This window comes from Hylobates moloch, unplaced genomic scaffold (assembly GCF_009828535.3).
Source record: "Hylobates moloch isolate HMO894 unplaced genomic scaffold, HMol_V3 SCAFFOLD_8, whole genome shotgun sequence".
NCBI lineage: Eukaryota > Metazoa > Chordata > Mammalia > Primates > Hylobatidae > Hylobates > Hylobates moloch.
In genome coordinates this window covers 7141266-7162473 of record NW_026652283.1, presented here as the reverse complement: position 1 = coordinate 7162473, position 21208 = coordinate 7141266, and the positions used below count along the sequence as shown (strand labels likewise).

Sequence of the window (21208 nt, the reverse complement as noted above, 5' to 3'; positions counted from 1 at the left end):
CTACTTAGGAGGCCAAGGCGGGAGGATTGCTTGAGCCCAGGGGGTTGAGGCTGTAGTAAGCCATGATCATACCACTGCACTCAGCCTGGGTGACAGAGTAAGAACCTGTCTCAAAAAAAAGAAGAGATATTTTAGGATGGTCACTCTGGCAATGATCTGGAGCATGTGTAGTAAATGAAGATTCCAGAGGCAGAGAAGAGTTGGGCGATGATCCATAGAAAGGTCAGTTGGCTCTTCTGGACAAGAGCTTTCGATAGGGTTAAGTGCCAACCACAGGACCAATCCACAGAAGCCAGGATGAGGATGGCGTCAAGAAATAGCGTGGGAGCTGCCATGCTGGCCATACAGTGGAGAGGATTGGCTCTTCCAAGAAATTGATCGCTGGGCACACAATCCTAGCTATCTGCCTCACTAGGTTAATGCTGATTTTATATCATGTTCTGCTCAAGGAGCTGGGGATGTGAGGCAGTGCCCCATCTTCTTTAAAATGTCATGAAAAAAAAAAAATCACTAATTCCTGGACAACTTTCTCCTGAATTCAACTTCTCAGTTGCTTTTATCTAGTATTTGGGGCTGAAGTCATTCGACCCTTTCATCTGGGATCCTTTTGGCTCTTTGAGCATCTCTGAAGTTTTTGAATGCTGCAAATGGATTGTAAGAGCTGGATTCTCCCTTCTACAAGGAGCAGGAAGTATTTCATGCTTTCTTTCTTGGTTATACAGGCTTCCTGTGGGACCCACTTGCTTAAATGAGGAAGGCAAGGTAATAAGTCACCATTGGATTGCCACCAGCCCTTTAATGGTTCTTTTGGAAGGACTAAGATTTCTTCCAGTTATAATAAGCACCAGGGACCTTGTTAAGGAGGAGAGCCCAGGGAGCATATGGACATGCAGCTTGATCATCAGCTGGGCCTTTAGGGAGCATACTCCATCCCTGGCAAGTGAGGAACTAAAGTAATTATAGCCCAGTATGGATTTCAAAGGGAAAATGGCAAATCATACAGAATAGAGAATCTACCCCTTAGGTAAGCTCCTTGAACAAGAGGCTGAGAATGTTCAATTGCTCCTCAAGGTCTTATAATCACATCAATCCAAAACCAGGTGCCTATAAATCATCAGAGATCTGTTTCACTTGAAAACTGTCCACATAATAATTGCAGGTATCCTTTACATGCATATAGTACATTGTAATTGCTGGGATCTCATATGTTATTATTTTATCTAATCCTCACAAAAATCCTGTGAGGCACTACCAGTACTATTATTTTATAAATGAGGAAACAAGCTCTGAGAGGTTAAGTAAATTGCCTAGGACCAAGCCTTATTTTCATGCTTGATTTTTTGTCTTTATTATTATTACCAACTTTCAGCATAACAGGTTGGTACCCTATCAACTTGCAGTGGTGACTAATGAGTTTTTAAAGAATGATTGTGAACTCATAAATATGCAATTATATATATTTATATACATATGTGTACATATGTAGTCATTTTTTTAATGCTCAAATTTTTGTCCCAAAGTGACTCAGGAGGGAGCCCCTTCAGGCTGGCTTCTGTGTCCTTTTTTCGACATGACACAGTTGTCTTTGGAAGCTTTCTTATTTTCTGGCACAAATAAGATGTCCCAGGTTCATCTTGTACATTTCCTGTCACAGTTCTGAAGTCAGCCATTTCGCTAAAGAGTTCTGGTTTCCTTTAGTGAGAAATAGTATTTGACAATCAGTAAATCAACCATTATTTGCTGTTGAGCTTTACTAATATAAGAATGACTAACCACATTAGGCCTTGTAGTATAGTCTTAGACTAGTAACTAACATTGTTGGCCCACAGTGCAAAGTATCAGAAAGGAGCCATGAGGCAAGACAGGAAGCTGAACAGACCTCCCTCCTTTGTAACTTAACATTATGTGTCTGGATCAATCTATATTTGATTGAAACCCAGGATTATTTACTCCTCAAATATTTACTAATTAATGTACTTTGTATCACACTCAGTGGAGAGTTTAGAGGTACACAAGGTACAGATACACAATAGCACACAGTTATTGGAATAAAGGAAATAGGAAAGTGTTGGAGGCCAAAAGAATGAGGGTCATGACCAACTCAGTATACCACTGGAGGCTATATGAGTAAATAGCAAACTATTCTCATGAAAGCAGGAGTTGGCAAACTGGCAAACTGCATCTGCTGCCAGAAGGAATGCTGAGGGCATACCTTTCCTCTCTGTTGATTCTACGTAATAAATACGAAGGGCTGTAGAAGCTCAGGGTGCTTGCTCACTAGAAACAAGGAGCCCCCCACCCCTTCTTTTAAAACAGATCTTTTGTCTTTGTCTTCATTTCTGCGTTTGTCCTCCTTCGTTCAGTCCCATAGTAACCGTCACAGGAAGGGGCTGTCACTCTGTTTTTGTCCCCTTAGGAGCTGATGGCACATACATTAGACAACAGCTAAACATGAGTTGCAGTATTTTCTATGCAGTCAGACCAGCTAGTCAAAGATAGTGCTACCATAGGCTCCAACCTCTACCTCCTGAGACTTCTGGCCTGAGAGGATAATTGCCCTAGGGAGTCTGCTCTTAAACAGTACTCAGATCTTCAGAGGTTTTCAAGTGGATGAAGGGATTCAGATGCCAGATGTGGTGATCAAAACATGAATTCCATTTCTTCCTCTAGGCCAGTGGGCAGAACCCCAGGTGCAGCCAGAAGAAGAAAGAGCTGTTGTTTCCTATGAATGGAAATCAGAAACCAGTATTTAAGGGTTTAAGCCAAATTAATGATCTGCATTTCAGGGCCCCAGATGGTGTAGGTTGGATTACCCCATATATTGCTTCAGACTTTACCCTGTCAGTAAGTGGGGGGTGATGGGCTTGTCACATTTCTCATTTATTCAGCTGGATGAACAGATCATGAGAAATGGGGAAAGTCTATACTGGAACAATTAAATGCTTTTAGAACCATGTCATTATCTCCCCTCACTCCATTGGAATATAAACTCTATAAAAAGGGAGATTTTTGTCTCTTCTGTTCACTATTCTATTTTCGCACTTTGGACAATGCCTGGCACATAGTAGCTTTTTTTATTTGTTAAATAAATTAATATATTTCTCCCAGAGCAACATCAATATGCGTGGGCTCTTCTTTAGGGATCTTCCTTTTGCCCTTGCTTGGCCCACATATGCGTCTTTCTCCAAGGGAAGTATTTGTGGTCTGGATGTGGCTATTCTTGAGTTTCTCATTCATTAATTACCTTGTCAGATTGAACAACTGACATCCTTTGTACTGAAGAAATATCTACAGGAATGTTTTCTGCTGATGGACTTAGAGTTTTCCACTTTTAGTAGATTTATTAGCAACAAAATAAAGCACATATACATACACAACACACACACACACACACTTTTGGGCATGCGTGATGCATAAGTAGAGCTGGTAATTTGTCATCTCTAGACAAACTCAGAGAGGAAGGATGCAGTTTGTATCAGTCAAGATGAACTAGGCTATGCTACATAATAAAGAATCCCCCAAATCTCCGTGGTCTATAACACCACAATCTTTTGCTCTCACTGCTTGTTCAGCATGGGTTAGCTGAGAGATCTTCTGTGACCTGGCTGATAGAACAACCATTATCTGAAGGATTGCCCATTATAAGTGTGAGAAAGGAAGCAATTATGTGCTCCAACCTAGACATGGTATACATCATTCCAGCTCATGATTCCAGCTCATAATTCATTGGCCAGAACTCATCACAAGGCCCAAGTGGAAAGTGTAGTACTATCTGGGGGGTTGATATGCTTTGGATCTGTGTCCCCACCAAATCTCATGTCGAATAATAATTCTCGGTGTTGGAAATGGGGCCTGGTGGGAGGTGATTGGATCATGGGGGCAGATTGGATCATGAGTGCTGATAGCAAGTGAGTTATCATGAGATCTGGTTATTTAAAAGTGTGTAAAGTATGTAGCACCTTCCCCCTATCTCTCTTCCTCCTGCTCCGGCCATGTGAAGTGCTGGCTGCCCCTTTGCCTTCTGCCATGATTGTAAGTTTCCTGAGGTCCCCCAAGCAGCAGAAGCTGCTATGCATCCTGTACAGCCTGCAGAACCATGAGCCAATTAAACCTCCTTTCTGTATAAATTACCCGGTTACCCAGTCTCAGGTATTTCTTTTTCTTTCTTTTTTTTTTCAGGTATTTCTTTATAGCAATAAGAGAACGGACTAATACAGGGGTGGATAGCTGGGTAATAACTACCACAGTTGTTTTTACCACAGTGTTCTAGATTGATTTTATTTCTCCAAGTTTCTTTCTTTTCTTTTCTTTTTTCTTTTCTTTTCTTTTCTTTTTCTTTCTTTCTTTCTTTCTTTCTTTCTTTCTTTCTTTCTTTCTTTCTTTCTTTCTTTCTTTCTTTCTTTCTTTCTTTCTTTCTTTCTTTCTTTCTTTCTTTCTTATTTTCTTTCTTTGCCAATCTCTGGTAAATCACTTTTTTTTTGAGACAGAGTCTCACACTATTGCCCAGGCTGGAGTGTAGTGGTGCCATTGTGGTTCACTGCAGCCTTAATCTCCAGAGCTCAAGTGATCCTCTCACACTGGCCTCTTGAGTGTCTGGGACTAAGGACATGTGCCTCCATGGCCGGCTGGTGGTAGTTTTTCATAACAGAACCCAAGAGCACTTTCCTAGAGAGCAGTAGTTTAAATATTAGACTGGCCATTTTGTAACCTCAGCAAACTAGGTCTTACAGCAGCAATGATCATAGACTTCAAATCAGAGAGATGCACCTCTGCTACTTAATAGTTGTGTGGCATTACATAAGACACTAAATCTCTCCAAGATGAGTACTGTCATCTCTAAATTGGGTCTTACTTATGGATAAGATGAAATTGTTGTGAAGATACTAGATCATCTAGTGAGTTGCTTAGTATACAATATCTGGTACATATTACCAATTCAGTACATATTAGTTGGCTTGGAAGATAGAAAGTCTTACATTTTATTAGTTGGCGTTTCTTCAGCCAAGTTTTCTTGGCAGGTAAAGCTTTTATGTTCTCAGGAGGTCTGGCAATTAAGATTGCTCAAATTTCTCTGTGGGGGAATGTTATTTGAAATGATTCTTCTGCTTACCAGGTTCAACTTACGTTAATTATCTGCTTCCACATGCAGTCGTTCACCTATATTCTCTTTACTACAGAATATCTGGAAGTCTCTTCTTTTTAAAAAATTTTCTAAAAAAAAAAAAAAATATATATATATATATATATATATCAGACAGAGTCTCACTTTGTCACCCAGGCTGGAGTGCAGTGGCAGAATCTCAGCTCACTGCAACCTCCGCCTCCCCAGTTCAAGCAATTTTCATGCCTCGGCCTCCTGAATAGCTGGAATTGCAGGTGTGCCCCATCATGCCTGGCTAATTTTTATATTTTTAGTAGAGATGGGGTTCCACCATGTTGGCCAGACTGGTCTCGAACTCCTGGCCTCAAGTGATTTGCCTGCCATGACCTCCCAAAGTGCTGGAAGTCTCAATATTAGTCTCAACCTTGGATATCCATCAGAATCCCCAGGGCATTTTTCAAAAGACCTGTGCCTAAGCCCCACCTCAGGCCAATTAAATCAGTTTCTCTGGGAGTGGAGACCCAGTCATCCATATTTTTAAGGCTCCTCTGGGGATTCTGGTGAGCAGCGAGGATTGAGAACTGCTGCCCTACATGTCTGGTTTTTGCCCATGTCTCCAGCCTCGTCTCCTGCCACTGTCCTGCCTTTGCTCATCACGCTTTTTTTTTTTTATTCATTGAACATGCCAAGGTGGCTCCTACTTCAGAACCTTGACATTCACTGTTCCCTCAGCCTAAGTGTGTTGCTTCAGATTTCCATATAACTGATTCTTGTTCATGAGGTCTCAACTCCAATGTCATGTCTTCAGAATTTCACTCCAGTACCCATTCTAAAGTAGCACTCCTCATCTGGTTTTACTTGAGCTATTTGCTGATTCATTTGCTTATATCCTGCCTGTCTCCTCATTAGAACATAGACTCCAAAAAAGTAGAGCTCTTGTCTGATTTATTCACTATTATATGTCCAGAGTTTAGAACACTATCTGGCACATAGTAGATACTCAATAAATATTTGTTGAATAAATTATTCTTGTCTGCCATTAACTAATATAATTACAAAATGTCGTTTTAATGATCAATCCTTACGATATACTTACAAAACAATCATTTCCTTAGAAGCAAGTCTTGCAGTTTCTGTTTTCTCATGCCCCTTTACATAGTTTATATTGTTTAACTATTTGTTATAGGGAGAAAAAAGAGATAACACTATAGATAAACACCCATTTTTATTACGATTATGGTACCTATGGCCTTTGCTCTATTCTGTTTTCCTGTCCATTTTATTCTTTTCTGTCACTGGTTACCATCATTCTGAAGGTTTCTTGGGTTTGAAGGCATTGATGTTTCTTTTCCTTAACCTTCTCTCTCTAGTGATCATTAAGAAAGACTAGGGGACTTGAAGTGAAATGTCTGGGTTTGAATTCTGACCCTGCAAATTTCCAAGGGCAGGTCATTTAACCTCTTTGAACCTCAGTTTCCTCATTAATGAAGTGAGGACACTAATAGTCTCTCAAAAACCTAATTTTTGAGTTCCTGTAAAAGAAAGTGAGAAAATATAGGTAAAATTACCTCCTCCTTGCAGAAGCCATCAGCAACAACTTCCTCAACTTGCAGTCTTTCCCTTTCACTCATTTTTTTTCTCTTCTACATCCCATCTTCCCTGCTTCCAGGGTCAGGAGGAGGGTGTTCTGGATCCCTCCTCTTTGTCTCTACAGTGGCGTCACCCATTTTTCCTTCTCTTTTCTCTTCCAGCTTCTCTCTTACTGACCCTTTCTCACAAGCAGTCAAACATGCTGACATTGTTCCTCTATTTTAAAAGCCAGTACCTCACTCTTGGTCTCCTGTTGCTTATATTAATATTTCTCTCCAGATTAAGTTTGTTGTTGTTGTTGTTGTTGTTTTTGAGATAGGGTCTTGCTGTCACCTAGGCTGGAGTGCAGTAGCCTGATCACAGCTCACTGCAGCTTTAAACTCCAGAGCTCAAACAATCCTACTGCCTTGGCCTCCAGAATAGCTGGAACACAGGTGCGTGTCACCATGCCTGGCTAATTTTTTATTTTTTGTAAAGATGATGTATCGCTATGTTGCCCATGCTGACAGGATAAGTTCCCCACAGAAAAGTTCACTTTAATTGAGGCTTTTACAGCCTTTTCTTCTAGACACCCCTCCACACACTACATTGGCCTCCTGCCCCAACTTCTCTCCAGAAACTGCCTTTGCCATAATCATAGGGACCCTCTGGGTGCCACATTCAGTTGTTCATTATACATATTGATCTCTTAACAGCATTTGAAACTATCTTTCTTCTTACAACTTTCTCTTTCCTTGGTTTTTATCATATCATTCTCTTCTGCCATTCCTTTACCTGTGTAACTGTTCCTGCTTCATCTCTTTCCTGGACTCTTCTTCTTAAATATTGGCATTGCTAGAGCCTCACCTTTAGCCTGCTATTCTTCTGGAACTATATTCTGTGCCTGAGTGACCTCATTCATGTTCATAAATTCAATCACCATTTATACACTGAAGATTTCCCAAGTTCGTCTCTCGTTTAAGCAACTCTTTTGAGAGTTAAACCCATTTCTCCAACTATTTCCTGGTATTTCCTGGACATCTTCACCCAAATGTTCAATGAGTGCCTCAAAAAATCAAGAACATAACAATTCTTGAACATATTCCCCTGTTCCCAGAATGTAAGTTCAGGAAGATAGGAATTATTACCAATATTGTTTATTGCCATATCCCTAGAGCTTATAATATTGTCAGACACATATTAAGTGCTCAGTTAATATTGGTTAAATGAATGGACATTTTCCCCACCAACCTGTTCTTCCCTCTGTATAGCATTAACATTTGCTCGATTATAGCAACATGGTTTCTTGTCATCTCTTTTTTCCTTAATCCTTATATCCCGTTGGTTTCCTATGTTCTGTGTATTCAACCTGCTCAATCTAAAGTCCATTCCTTCTCCTACATTCTCACTGATATTTTTCAGGCACTTATAATCTCTCCTTCTTTTGTGTCCTCACTTTTCTTATTCATACGATAGGGATGATAATAGGACTTTTCTCATAGGACAGTCGTAAGCTTCAGTGAAGTAATATACCCAAACTCTTAGTGTGGTGCTGTGATGACTCAGTAAATTTGGCAAGACAGCTGTATTTCTTCTGTATCTATATGGATCTCTACAAATACCCCTACATGTATCAAGAGGACAGGCTAGTTAACCTCCGTATTTCAGTGTAAGTCCTAACCCAGGAGAGATGCTATTGAACAGATAAATAAATTTGCTTTGTAATGTCAATCAAGTCATGTCCTTGTTGGACTTCAGATTATTCATTTATTAATTCAGTTCACTAGACTAGCTGGGATCACTTTATAGCATTTTCATATTACAAAGCATGTTCATAGCCATTAACTCATCTTATTTCCATGGCTATTATTCATCTTATTTCCATAGCTATTATCATTAGCACCCCCAATTTTACAAGTGAAATAACTGAGGCTTAGCAGGGTATGAGTTGTCCGTAACCCGTCCACCACTTGTTAAAAGCAGAATCAGAATCTGAACCTAGTCTTCTAATGCTAAGTCCTATTGTTCTAAATATTCAGGTGAAAATATATGCATTTTATTTTTATGTTTCAGGAAGTTGTTTGTGGTCTCTTATTGCACTGTTTTTTCTTGAGTCAGTTGGTGTTGAAGGATGGAACTTAGCGGTAGAAGCCACCCTAGAGCCCTAGTTCCTTTAGCTTACAAAAGAAAAAGAAACAATAAAAATCCATTTGCTTGAGAGGCTGTGAAATCAGAGGAAAAAGCCACCTCATCCCACACCCCAATTGTAGTCAAGAGCCAGACTTTGCTGAGGCATTTTGGCAGATTAAACTCTTTGTCTGTGTTGACATAGATGCTGAGGGGACCTTTCTTTATTATGAGATAAAGAGATGGGATCTGAGACTATAAAAGCTTTCACATGTCAGAAAAAGAACCAGTGGGAACAAGTTCATTCATGAAGCTGCCTTAAGGAGCTGCAGGTGTTGAGGCACTGGGAGAGACATACACAAATGGATAGATTTCAGGTTTCCAGGAGCTCCACCCGGTCATCATCATAAGTACTCATTTGGGGAATACAGATTGTTCACTGCCCAGCCCAGTGGTTTTTCAAGTATGTTTTGCGAACCTTCAGAGTAAGAAGAATTTGGGGTATTTTCACTTGTTGCCCTATTTACACGATTTTTCTAAATCATTTGAAAGTAAGTTGCAGACATTATTTTCTTTTTTAAATTCTTCAGCATTCATCTTTAAAACATGAGGACATTCTCCCATATAGTCGTAACAGGAGAATATTATGACCATCGAAGACATTCATAATTCCTAAATATCATTTATAACCGTTCCACCCTAAAAATTCCTCAATTGTCCCAAAATGTCTTTTATAGCTTTTTTAAAAGTCCAGGATTCAAGCAGGTCTCCTGTAATGTAGAAGAATTCTCTTGCTTTTTTCCCCCATGACATTGTCTTGAGAAGAATCCAGATCAGTTGTCTTGATGAATATCTCACATACTGCCTGTGTATTTTTGTGTCCTTGTGGTCTCAATTAACTTGTTCAGGGAAACTGGCAGTCTACTACGCTGCTGAGAGTATAAATTGAGGTCATCTTTCTGGAGGGAAATGGGTAATATATTTTAAAACTGTCACAAACTTTAAATTAAGCTGGAGCCAGATTAGATTCAGGATAAACACTCCTAGCAGGACATTTCATAAATAATCCATGTATAACGCATTGCATCATCTTACTAGGCACATGATGTCAGCTTGTCCCACTATTGATGATGTTAAATTTGTTCACTTGGTTCAGATGGTGTCAGCCACATTTTACAAGTGTAACTTTCACCTAGAGGACATAGCATCCAATTATGATCCTTATCTGATTGCAATCATTGGAGATTGCAAAATGTTGATTTCCAAATTCTATTATTCTTTCTACTTTTACTAACCAGAGTTTTCCTCAAAAAAGAATTTTTCTCCCTCCACCCTTTCATTCCCCAACCCACCCTGAGCATCACGATAGACTCAAGGAATTTTAAAGATTCTATGTTTTTTTTTAACCATTGCCTTGATTATTCTTTTTGATACATAACTTGTCTCAAATTTGGCAAGTGAGAGCTCTCTCAAGTCGACTTTTGTGTGCTTTTGACATGTCCTTATCATTTTTTGATCACTTGTTTACTTTCTGATGCAAAAAGAAATCCCAAGTTCGCCCAGTGTTTTTTGTACTCCACCTGTGGATATATCATTTTTACCAAGGAGCCTTTTATGTCAAGAACGATGTTTAGAAATCAAGATTTAGGCTCCAGAGGCAATGGCATCTTACTATTAGATGCCACTGATGCTAGGACTTCTAGTACACACAACTAGGAAATACAACTTTAAAAAAATTATGAGTTCATAGTAATATTTCCAAATAAAATTTAACATTTTATTATTTTTAAATTTTATTTTTTTAATATTTAAGGAGCATTTATTTTTTCCTGTGAACTGTCCATTCATGTATTTTGCCTGTTTTCCTACCATATTTGGCCTTTTTCTTCTTTCAGAACTCCTTACATATTAGGGATATTAACTCTTTGTCTGTTAAATAAATTGCAAATATTTTTTCACCCAGTTTTTTATTTGTAATGTCTGGCCCAGATTCAGCTGCCTGGAGCTAACTTTTGAAAAAGGGCTCCTCATTCACAGGAAAAACTACAAGGAGAGGAATGAAACTCCTGTTTTCCAGGTGTCAGGCACTGTTCTGGGTGCTTAGTGAACATTCTTTTCTTGTACCTGGTGACAAATCTTTGAACATTATTCCTTATCTAAATCCCACATGGCTAAAATGTTTCAGAAGTCAGAATTTTTCAGTTTTTAGAAAGGTCGTGTGGTACTTAGAACCATCTCTATTCCCCAGCAGGGCCTGGGGCAGCATACTGAAATCACATATGTAAATATTTCTGTAGGGAAATATATTAATATTCCCATTAATTAAGATAAATAAAGACTATAGTTAGTTTCACCTCATCTCAGGTCAGGTTTTGCTGCCAAATTAGATACGAAAAACATTTTTGATTATCAGAGCTTTTCAGATTTTTGAATTGTAGATAAGGGATAGTAGGCTTCTATTATCCTTGCTTTATAAGCAAGGAAAGGAATTTTTTTTTTTTTTTTTGAGATGGACTCTCACTCTGTCGCCCAGGCTGGAGTGCAGTGGCAGGATTTCAACTCACTGCAAGCTCCGCCTCCCGGGTTCATGCCATTCTCCTGCCTCAGCCTCCCAAGTAGCTGGGACTACAGGCGCCCGCCACCACGCCTGGCTAATTTTTTGTATTTTTAGTAGAGACGGGGTTTCACCATGTTAGCCAGGATGGTCTTGATCTCCTGACCTTGTGATTCACCCACCTCAGCCTCTCAAAGTGCTGGGGTTACAGGTATGAGCCACCGTGCCTGGCGGAATTTCTTTTTCTTAGCCAAATAAATCTTCTGGCTTTCACCCTTCTTTTCTTTTTTTCTTTGTTTTGTAAAGAAAGAAGGAGGGAGCAAGCTTGAGGTGTAAAGTGGGCCCCATGAAAACCACAGTATTTCTTTACTTCCCATCCCACCACCTCCCCGGAGCCAGGGTGAGATTGAGACAGGTAGCCCCTCCAGTAGCCCTTCAAACAATATTTTTTATACACTTCTTCAACATTTATTTGGAGGAAAGGCTGATTGCTGCCTAGGGGATGTTCTGTGTGGGAAATTTGCGAGGGGAAAAGACACACACACACAATACCTTTAAGGGTAAACAACCTTTATCCCATGTAAATGGCAATGCAAATATAATAAGCAAATGATATAATAAGCAAAATATGCACAGGAAAGACAAATCCATATCAAGTAAGTATTCTAGTGAGGAAAATAATCATGTCCTTATCCATGATGGAAGAGATCTAATATAATCACCCTGTTCATTGGTCCAATGAGCAGCACTGAAGTGGCTTAGGAAAGCAGTTGATTGTCATTCACAAAAAAGGTCATCTTGTCAAGATGACTTTTGAGCACCACCTCTATAACAGATGACATTTGGTGAGCATTCACATGGAACACGAATATCTCCACACCTGTGCCCTTACAAAAGATTCATCTACATGCCTCTTCTCTAACTCATTGTCAGTCCTCCCTAAGTCCCTGAACATAGAGCCAAACCATCCGCCACTACCCGTGAATCAGCTTAGATCCATAACTTCTGGCCTTTCTCCTTCCAGGTAAAATGGACAGCTAAGTGCACTGCTCAAAGTTCTGACCATTAAGAAGATATTTCTTCCTAACTGCCTTTCAGGATCACCCTTAGGGAATTCTATAATGCTGTGGTCATCCACTTTTAGGAGGTACCAGCGTAGCATCAGAACCATCTGTAAATCAGACCTGAATTTTTTTTCCTAGTCAATTTGTCATAGGAAGTTCCCCACGGAGCCTAGGTGGGGATTAAAGGAGAGGTGGCAATGCACGAAGATTAGATGCCACTGAAGATGTTAAAATATAGAAAGGAATGCGTTTCAGCGAGTAATAGCTAACATTTTTTAAACTTATGTGGCAGGAACTATTCCTTATGATGATATGTAATAATTATTCTAATCTTACCAATAACCCTGGGAGGTAGGGTTTTTCTTAACATTCCTATTCTGCAAAGAGGAAAACCAAGTTAAGTCAGTCATCTAAGGTCACCCAAGTAGCAAATGTGGTACTGTGAAGCTGGGCAGTCAGACTCCTGAACCTATGCTCTTAACTACAGACCCCGAGGCCTAGGAATCTTGGGTAGATGGAGGAGAAAGCAGAGGGAGAGATGGCCGCAAATCTGTTGGTTGCTACTAAGGTCCTTTGGCGCCATCTGCTGTTCAGTGCCAGAGTTGGCAATTCCAAATAGTTTGGACTCCTATGATTGATGTTCCTTTCTCTTACTGGAACACATATGCCTATAATGTTTTCTTCTTCCACATCTCTTTGCAGTGTGTCATTTCTTCTCTCCCCATATCCCCATCAAGAGATGGAGTCTATTTCTTCACACCCTTGATTTATGGTTGAACTTATAAGTAAAATAACATCTAACTGATATTAGTTAGACTAACTCCCCTCCCTGAAGTTGCCATCCCACTCCGCATGGAACTGAAACTGCACGTCCCTTGCTGACCACCACAAAGGGACAACAGCCAGTGACTGAACGTGAAGGGACTTAGGGTAAAGGCATAGTTCAGCCCGTACAACTCAGGGAGGGAAGGAATGTACAGGTGCACATGCAGGACACTTGCTATGCAGCAGGGCCTATCGTGTCCCTGTTGGCCCCCTAAGTCATTTCCAGCTTGGGTGTATGGGTGGAGGCTGCAAAGCCCCTGCAGCCAGCCCGGGCCACCAAGGGTCATTCTCCACAGGGACAGGCAGCCCCCGTTATGCCTGCCCTGACTCAGCAGTCTGACCTCCTGCCTGTGGGACCAAAGGCAGAGCCTTGTAAAATAAATAATTTGCTTTGACCAATGAAAGGTGGCAGGAGTGAGATTGTGTGAGATCCAGAGACTTGGTCTTGAGAGGCCTTGCAGTCCTGCTCTGTCATTTTGACACCCTGAGACCACCATGCTGCTGTGATGAGGCCGTCTAGCCTACTGAGGAATTCTCCTCCACCTTGGAACTCCCAGCCCTGGCTGAGGCATCAGATGACGGCAGGTGGCCCCATGAAGATTCCCCGGTGAGTACAGCAAAGAAACGCCCAGATTGCCAATCCACAGAATAGTCAGAAATAATTAAGTATTGTTGTTTTAAGCCACCAAATTTTGAAGTGGTTTTTATGCAGCAAGATATAACTAATACATTTCCCAAGAAAAGGTAAATCCCAAACCAAACTCTGAATGCTTTAAGTGCACTTGCCCTTTATGAAAAACTTTCCTACTTGGAAAATGAGAACACATTCTTAATTGTCACCACCTTAATTTGCCCAAATCTACTAAATATGTTAATATTCCCCATGGGCTGAAAGTTCATAGAACTAAATCTTAAAATGAAGATTTTCTGCGTGGGAAAGGTTTTTTCAAATGAAACACTGGATTACTTTGAATTATAAATTCACATTTAAAAGTAAATACTACACTGATGTGAAGAAAGAAAAAATACATATGAATTAGTGTGTATAAAGTAATAATTTATTAACAAAAGGTACACCAAAGACACTTATCCTGTCACCCAGAAGAGTGAGCATAGTACCCAGTAGTTTTTCAACCTTCATCCCCCTCCACCTCTCTGGTAGTTTGCAGTGTCTGCTGTTCCTATCTATCTTTATGTTCATGTGTACTAAATGTTTAGCTCTCACTTATAAGTGAGAATCTGTGGTATTTGGTTTTCTGTTCCTGTGTTAATTTGTTTAGGATAATGGCCTCCAGCTGCAACCATGTTGCTGCACAGGATGTGATTTTGTTCTTTTTCATGGATGCATAGTATTCTATATTGTATATGTATCACATTTTCTTTATCCAGTCCACCATTAACGGGCATCCAGGTTGATTTCACATCATTGCTATCATGAATACTGCTGCAATGAACATATGAGTGCATGTGTCTTTTGGGTAGAGTGATTTATTTTCCTTTGGGTATATACACTGTAATGGGACTACTTGGTCAAATGGTAGTTCTAAGTTCTTTGAGAAATTTCCAAACTGCTTCCCACAGTGGCTGAACTAATTTACACTCCCACCTAAGTCCCCTTCACTCTGCAACCTCACTAACATGTTACTTTTTTGACTTTTTAATAATAGCCATTCTGACTGGTGTGAGATGGTATTGCATTGTGGTTTTGATTTGCATTTCATTAGTAATGTTGAGCATTTTTTCATATATTTGTTGACCAAATGAATGTCTTATTTTGAAAAGTGTCCGTTCATGTCCTTTGTCCATTTATAAAATGGTTTTCTTAACCTTAGCTTTAGCGACTGCAAATTTTGCAGACTACAAAGTCACCCAAATGCATAATATGAGTAAAATTTTAAGATGCCACATGTCTCTGATAAATTTGGGTTATCAACAATAATTGTAATGCTCAATGATGCTAGCTTCAATATAAGTTCTAAAATCCCAAGATGAATTTTTTTTTCGTGAAGACATGCCAGTTTTACTATTAATTTTTTTTGCACACAAATTTTCTAAAAATACAAACAAAAAGATGCATATCAAACATATTAGGAAAGTTGCACATGGGAAGACGGGGAATAGAAATGGGGGGTAGGAATTAAAGAAAATTAATGAGAGAGGGACTTTGTATGGATTAATGACAATAACTCAATCCTCCATTTGACAAAGAAGAAGGAAGAGAGAGAAAAAGAAAGTGGGATAAAGGATCAGAAAGGGAGGAAAATAGAAAAAATTAGAGTATGACTCCAGGGTAGACCTGTTTTGTTGTCGCTCGGTTGGTTGGTTGGTTTGTCTGTTGTATTTTTCATATGTTTCGCCATGTTGGCCAGGCTGGTCTCCAACTCCTAGCCTCAAGTGATCAACCCGCCTCGGCCTCCTAGAGTGCTGGGACTACAAGCGTGAGCCACCACGTCCAGCCTCCACATTACGTCTGGCCTCCGTGGTAGACCTCCCAGACGGGGCAGAGGCGCTCCTCACTTCTTCCCAGACGGGGCGGCCGGGCAGAGGCGCTCCTCACTTCTTCCCAGACGGGGCGGCCGGGCAGAGGCGCTCCTCACATCCCAGATGATGGGTGGCCGGGCAGAGGCGCTCACCTCCCAGACAGGGCGGCGGGGCAGAGGCACTCCTCACATCCCAGACGGGGCGGCCGGGCAGAGGCGCTCCTCACTTCTTCCCAGACGATGGGTGGCCGGGCAGAGGTGCTCCTCACTTCTTCCCAGACGGGGCGGCCGGGGAAGAGGCGCTCCTCACTTCTTCCCAGACGGGGCGCCCGGGGAAGAGGCGCTCCTCACTTCTTCCCAGACGGGGTGCCCAGGCAGAGGCGCTCCTAACTTCCCAGACGGGGCGGCCGGGCAGAGGCGCTCCTCACTTCTTCCCAGATGGGGCGGCCGGGCAGTAGGCGCTCCTCACCTCCCAGACGGGGCGGCCGGGCAGAGGCGCTCCTCACCTCCCAGACGGGGCGGCCGGGCAGAGGCGCTCCTCACTTCCCAGATGATTGGCGGCCAGGCAGAGACCGTCCTCACTTCCTAGACGGGGTGGCGGCTGGGCAGAGGCGCGCCTCATCTCCCCGACGGGTTGACCGGGCGAGGCGCTCCTCACATCTCAGAGGATGGGCGGCCAGGCAGAGGCTGCAATCCCAGCACCCTGGGAGGCCAAGGCAGGCGGCTGGGAGGCGGAGGCTGCAGCGAGCCAAGACCACGCCACCGCACTCCAGCCCGGGCAACACGGAGCACCGATTGAGCGAGACTCCGTCTGCAGTCCCAGCACCTCGGGAGGCCGAGGCGGGCAGAGCACTCGAGGTCAGGAGCTGGAGAGCAGTGTGGCCAACATGGCGAAACCGCACCTCTAGCCAAAGGACAAAAAGCAGGCAGGGGTGGTGCTGCGCGCCCGCAATCCCAGGCAGCCCGCAGGCGGAGGCAGGAGAATCACGGGAGCCGGACGCAGGGAGTGTGCAGCAAGTCGAGTATACTCCAGCCTGGGCCACGGAGGGAAGAAAAAAGAAAAAAAGAAAGAAAGAGGGAGGGAAGGAAGAAAGGAGGGAGGGAGGGAGGGAAGGAAGGAAGGCCCAAGATGAATTTAGAACTTTTGACTAATACTGATATCATTATCAGTATTATATTAATAGGTAATAGTCTATATCTGAAGATTTCTAAAGAAATTAATTTCAACATCTATTCATGTTTTTAATGTAAAAACATTAAATATACAGCCAAAAATCTCTTGCACATGTGCACTAGGAAATAACTACAAGAATATTCATAGCAACAATTTGTTCATTACAGTCAAAAGTGAAAACAACCTAAATGTTAATTGACAGAATGAGCAAATTATTTATGATGTATTTGCAAACTGCAGCTATATACTAAAATATGAATGAGTCTTTGAAACAATGAATAAAAACAAATCCCAGGAAACTATAATAGAATGATACCATTTTTAGAAGACTCAAAAGTCATTCTTATTGCTGAAAAATTAGAAGCGCTGCGTACACAAGAATAAACTCCTATTCAATTTTGTGTTGGAGAGTCTAGATAGTGCAGTATAATTTTTTTAAAGATACAATAGTTACAACGATTGGAGAGGAATAAAAAGGTCATCATTTCTATATGGTATGATCGTGTATGATTATAGAAAATCCAAAAGAATCTATTGTCAGACTGGTTAAACCTACTGATTCTGTAAGAGAATTTGGCAATTGGATATATCATTACACAAAAAGAATTGCATTTTCATATTCAAAAAGAATTGCCAGAAATAAACTATTTTTACGTATAATTTAATAAAGACATAATTTATATTAAGTACCTACAAATAAATGTAATAATTATAAAACATTGCACTAAGTGCTTGCTTTGGCAGCATATATACTAAACTTTACATTTAAAAAAATAGCAAAGATCTAAGTGTATTAAAAGATATTTAGGCCAGGAACGGTGGCTCACGCCTGTAATCCCAGCACTTTGGGAGGTCAAGGCAGGCAGATCACCTGAGGTCAGGAGTTCAAGACCAGCCTGACCAACATGGTGAAACCCTGTCTCTATTAAAAATACAAAATTCTACAAGAAAATATAAAAATACAAGAATTCTGCCCATTGGTATATACCCAAACAACAGCCAGGCATGGTGGCGCACGCCTATAGTCCTAGCTACTCGGGTGGTTGAGGCAGGAGAATTGCTTGAACCCTGGAGGCGGAGGTTACAGTGAGCAGAGACTGTGCCACTGCACTCCAGCCTGGGCAACAAGAGCAAGGCTCTGTCTAAAAAAAAAAATAAAATAAATTTTAAAAATTAAAAAAAAAAAGGGCCGGGCGCGGTGGCTCACGCTTGTAATCCCAGCACTTTGGGAGGCCGAGGCGGGCGGATCACGAGGTCAGGAGATCGAGACCACAGTGAAACCTCGTCTCTACTAAAAATACAAAAAAAAAAATTAGCCGGGCGTGGTGGCGGGCGCCTGTAGTCCCAGCTACTCGGAGAGGCTGAGGCAGGAGAATGGCGTGAACCCGGGAGGCGGAGCTTGCAGTGAGCTGAGATTGCGCCACTGCACTCCAGCCTGGGAGACAGAGCAAGACTCCGTCTCAAAAAAAAAAAAAAAAAAAAAAAAAAAATTAAAAAAAAAAGATATTTATACAAATTTCATGGAAAAGAAAAATCATTGTAAAGATATCAGCTCTTTCCAAATTGATCTATAGATTAAATGCAATCCCAACTAAAATCCCAATAGGCTTTTTTGTAGAAATTTATAAACTCCTTATACAATATATATGAAACAGCAAAGACTCAAGAATATTTTTCAAAAAAAACCAAAAGTGAATAAACTGAGGAAGGATACTTTCTCTGTTTGGCACATGTGCTAACAAGCTAACATAGTTAAAGGCTATAACAAAAGTTAGATCACTAAGACAGAGTGGTATCAGCATAGGGATAGATAAAAAAATAAATGAAACCAAATAGAAATGAAAGAGATGGCCCTGTAGATCACTGGAGAAAGGAGAAGTCATTCAGTGAATGTTTCTGGAGTAATTAACTATCTATATGGAAAACGGTATTAAATTGGATTCTTACCTCATACCATATATAAAAATCAATTTCGGATGGATTAAAATCTTAAATGTGAAAGTCAATGCTTTAAAATTTATAGAGCAATATATAGGATAATATTTTTATGATTTTGAGGTAGGCAAGGACTTTTTGAACTACACACAAAAAGCAATAACCGTATTTTTTAAAGTGAGAAATGTAACTACAACAAACTTTTGTTAGTCAAAAAAAAATGTCAGTACATGAAAAGACAAGCCACAAACTGAGAGAACTTATTTGTAATACATTATGGATTAGCATCCAAAATACATAAGGATCTTCTAAAAATCAGTAAAATAAAAACCCAATCGAAAAATGGACAATAGACATAAATTAGGCAATTCACAGGAGGGGAACTATGAATAGCCAATACATACGAAAGGATGCTCAATGTTTTTATTAATCAGAAATGTAGGCCGGGCGCGGTGGCTCATGCCTGTAATCCCAGCACTTTGGGAGGCTGAGGCAGGTGGATCACCTGAGGTCAGTTCAAGACCAGCATGGCCAACATGGTGAAACCCCATCTCTACTAAAACTACAAAAATTAACTGGGCATGATGGTGGGCTCCTGTAATCCCAGCTACTCGGGAGGCTGAGGCAGGAGAATCACTTGAACCTGGGAGACAGAGGTTGCAGTGAGCTGAGATTGCGCCACTGCACTCCAGCCTGGGCAACAGAGCAGGACTCCATCTCAAAAAAAAAAAAAAAAAGAAAAAGAAAAAAAGAAATGCAAAGAAAAATCACAATGAAATACCATTTTAAAGTCACTAGAATGGAAAAATTAATGTCTAACAATTCCAAATTATAGAACAAGTTAGAGTTCAACAGTACTAAGCACAGGAAAGATACAGAGCAGTGGGAATTTTTATACAGTTATGATGCGAATGGAAACTGGCACTCACTTTAAAAACAGTTCAACATTACCATATATTAAATAGGGTACTTACCCTAAATTATTCACAAGAATTCTACCCGTTGGCATATACCTAACAATGGGTATGCACCCGACTCAACAATTCTACTCCTTGGTATATACCTCAAAATTCTTGCATATGTGCACTAGGAGACAATTACATGAATATTCTCAATTTGTTCTTTACAGCAAACAGTGGCAACAACCTAAATGTTAACAGAAGAATGAACAAATTATTTGTGGTATCTTAGTGAACAGCAGCTGTACACTAAAATATGAATGAGCCTTTGAAATGTAATGCTAAATGAATAAAAGCAAGTCCCAAGAATGTAAAACAAAATGATACCATTTTGAGAAAACTCAAATACATTACTGTTATAGGGAAGCATACGTTGAAAGAACCTCATTTTTATGCTTTATAAATTACATGTTAAGTGTATTCTCAGCATTATTAAATGTTACATAGTTTTAAACAATGAATAAAAAGGCTTAGTTATAATTTAGTGACTGATGGGATATGGGAGTAAAGAAAGCTTTGAGAACTAGAGTTTCCAGGCTGCGTAATGGAAAGAGGGTGCTGCCTTTAGTAATAATAACTAATTGTATTAGGAAAGGCTAAATATTGAGAGAAACGACCACATTAGACCTACTATGAGAAACCCCTGGGCCTGGACTCCATTCATTCCACACTATGTCAAGCTAGGTCATAGTTATGACCCAGGGTCATTAGACGCCTTGAAGATCTAGGTACTCTGCCTTCCCTAGTACATGGTAATTCTAGTATTTGGCAGTAGGTCCTTTGAGAGATTTGGAGAATGTGTATTGAATATACTTGTATGTGGTATCACAGGGTTCTTTTTCAAAGAGACTTGCCCTTCTCTTCAATTAATAACTAATTCAGATCTGGAACCTGGGCAAAGGTGATTCCATTGTAGTGGCTATTAGTTTTTTGCTGTGCCTTCATTGGCTGTCCATCTCTCTTGCTCTGAGGAAGAACAGGGTTGATTAGCCATGACAAATACTTTCACGTGGGTCAAGGCCCCCTGGTTCCCATTCCAACCTTACCATCTACTGTGGTAATTATGCCCATCTTGCTCTGAGGGTTAACTGCCTCCACACAGCCTCTACAATTCCAGAACCTTATCATCCCAATTGACACTAGGGAGCCCTGTTTTTCTAATTAGTCTATATGGGATTCAGTGTAGGTTTTCAATCGAGGCTTGAGCTCAAGAGCATTTTCTGGGTTTTTGTTTTGTTTTTTTGAGACAGAGTCTTGCCCTGACCCCCAGGCTGGAGTGCAATGGCACGATCTCGGCTCACTGCAACCTCTGCCTCCTGGGTTCAAGCAATTCTCCTGCCTCAGCCTCCCGAGTAGCTGAGATTACAGACATGCGCTAACACATCCAGCTAATTTTTGTATTTTTAGTAGAGATGGGGTT

The 21208-nt window shown here is 40.8% G+C and overlaps 1 protein-coding gene across 2 annotated transcripts in view; it reads right to left on the bottom strand.

Annotated features, from left to right (window-relative positions):
* Positions 1-11932: 11932 nt before the first annotated feature.
* Positions 11933-21208, bottom strand: part of PEX5 (peroxisomal biogenesis factor 5) — a 50446-nt gene continuing 41170 nt past the window's right edge. For both annotated transcript variants that reach the window (XR_009214424.1, XM_032159515.2), the window contains one exon: positions 11933-16754. The gene's annotated coding sequence lies outside the window, so the exon portion shown is untranslated. The remainder of the gene's footprint in view (positions 16755-21208) is intronic.